The following is a 2,829-nucleotide window of genomic DNA, read 5'->3' on the forward strand; positions in this document are numbered from 1 at the left end:
GAAACCCAGGTCAAAGGCACAGAAAATATTCTCAACAAACTCATAAAGGAAGATTTCCATTAGGATGAACAAATGAACGATTAATTTTCTCCAGTTGAGTCTTACTTTGTGTCTAAGCCACTCGTAATGCCCAGCAGGAGACCTCCAACACAAAATGAACCCAATGGCATTTTGGAGGTTCTTTGACTGTCATTGCTTTGTCAGGGCTTCCCCCCACCCCCCACCCGTTACAGGGTCTTTGTGTATGGATTATGCTCTCCAGTTTTGTATTTTTATAGGATTTCTGCATGTAGAGAGAGATAGAAATGGATAAAAAAATTATACATTTGTCTGAAGTTGCTTGGGAATTTTCTTTTTCATGGAAAGATTTGTTAATCAATGGAATGGAAAAGGTTTTTCAGTGTAAGTTACAGTATTTTGCTATAATTCAGCAGTCATGAATAAGAAAACTTAAGCATATGCTCAACTTACTAGGCTGAGCTTCACTTTACAATGAAGGTGTATGATCAATATAATTATACTTCTAAGGCTATATTTCAGAGAGCTTCTATTTTAAGAAAAGTGAGGTCAGTTACATGTTAAACTAGCATTGTGTTGATTAAAAATATTAGCTAAAGAATACAAGGTGGTTCAAAACTTCAGGTAAAAGAGAATTCTCTCAAATAAGATAACCAAATATATATCTTATCCACTGTCATTATTATTGTAATAGTCATAGAAAATAGAGTTGGAATAATAAAAAAAATGATGTTTCTCATGGAAATTTAAGCAGAATGGTTATTGATCAAAGCTTTCTGAATATGAGCTATCTGCTATGAGGCTGCATTTCAATATATGAAGAAGCAAATGTGACCAAGCCAGCTCAGTCAGTCAGCAGGGTCTCGAGGGAGGGAATGAGGATCAAAGAAAGAAAAGACAATTTGACAACATTATAGTATCACTCCAGCAAGTGCTGAAACAAGTTTATTTTTTCCCTGTCTGCTTTTATATCATTCTAGGCACATGTAAAGAATATAGTCAGCTCTAAGGCATAAAGAAAGTAGTCAAGGAACAAACAAGGCATAAACAAAGGTCCTGTGGTCACTGTATTCAGGGACTTATCAAGATGATCAAGATACAAGGAACACATTTCTCAGCTGTATTTATCTTGAGCCTAGCCCAGTGGCAAATTCTTACCTGAGCCAACTTCCTAGTCCTAGCTCAATGTAAATATTCTTGCTGATATCCTTGAAGCAGCACCAAGAACTCTCCACACAAATGGAGGTAAGAATTGTTGGGATAAGTCAACAGGCTTTGTGGGAACCAGTGACCATGAGAAAGAGTTCACTCAGAGTCTGTTCTACTCTTCTTAGAAAGTGATCCTATAATATTTTATGAGGAAATTCTAAAAATCAACAAATTTACTTTTTTCTCTCCACTCAAGTTCAAAGACTAGTTTAACAGAAACATTTGTATTTTCACTACACAAAACTTTAGTGATCTTTTTTTATTATTAATGAAAGTGGGTGAATGGAGGGCTCATGTCATTTAAACTTATCAATCAGATATTTATATTTATCTTGATGATGGATATCACAAATCTTCCTCTTGAGTAGAAAAAATTCAAGATTATAACACTGTACCATCTATTCTTAGCTTATATCTTCAGAAGGGAGAGTGTTTGAAGGTTGTCAGAGATTTCTTTTTCCAGCAGCACTAAAGAGTTTCATTGAAATGCATCTCAAGGTTCTGTGGAGGAACAGTATGAAGGCTAAACCGTCACCTCTAGCTGTAATATTAAGCAGACAATAAACCATCCTAAGATTTTTTGATTCTGCTAAACAGTTTTTAGATATACCACTGTGCCTTGGGGCCACCTTTTAAATAGGGACTCAAGATAAAAAAAGCTGCTTGCTTGCACATAAACATCAATAATGGCTGATATGACTGTGATACCAACTTAAAATGCTGACTGTGGAGAGAGTGTGGAGAGGTCCCTTGGCTGAGTGACAGACCTTAGGCTAATGTGAGTGTTGGGTGTTTGCACCAGCCCACAGACCTCATTAGGAACAAATGCAAACTGGGAAGGTCTCCAGTTTATGATTCCCCAAACAGGAAGAAGCCAGCATGACCAATGGCATTGTGTAGTTTATAATCACCCGAGTACAGCAGCAGCTGTTAGAGAGACACAATTGGGATTGAAAAATGAACAGATACTCAACATCCAGCAGTTTGCAAGAGGCCACTTCACTTTTCACCAGTGTTCTCACTGAGTTGATACAGTGCCTGCCATTAGCTCAGCACACCAAGGAGGAGAGAGAGAAAAACAGTTATATTAGAGACATCACAGTAGTTACATTAGAGCATTAGAAAAAGAGCAAAAACACTTTCAACATTTCTCCCTTAGATCCTAAGACAACATCTTACAGTCTGTATCTACCTATCTATACACATACCAGCTTCTAGAATATTTTTCTGGAGGGGAAAAAGAAAGTGACACTAGTCAGTTTGGTCTTCAGATATTTAGGAAAGGAAACAGGGAAGATAGTCTCTGAACAAATTAGCTTCCTCTCCTCAGCAGGTTCTTAATATCCTTTGTCCCTCTGTCTTGTCTTCATTGCCATATACTCCTTCTGTACTTCAGCCTCCTGCCCCTCCCCCCCCCGCCCCCCACGCCCCCTTGTGTTTTCCATGTTAGCTTCCAAGCCTGGGTTCCTGTCTCTTCCACCCTTTTACTGAAGATACTGTCTGAGGCTGCCTTCATTGCGCACAGAAACACTTCTTCTTATGCCCTTGTCTCTTAGCTACTTTAAGACCTCTGCTTCGGTCCATCTCTGCTGTAGAAATTAT

The sequence above is a fragment of the Mus musculus genome, chromosome 9 (assembly GCF_000001635.26).
Source record: "Mus musculus strain C57BL/6J chromosome 9, GRCm38.p6 C57BL/6J".
Classification (NCBI taxonomy): domain Eukaryota; kingdom Metazoa; phylum Chordata; class Mammalia; order Rodentia; family Muridae; genus Mus; species Mus musculus.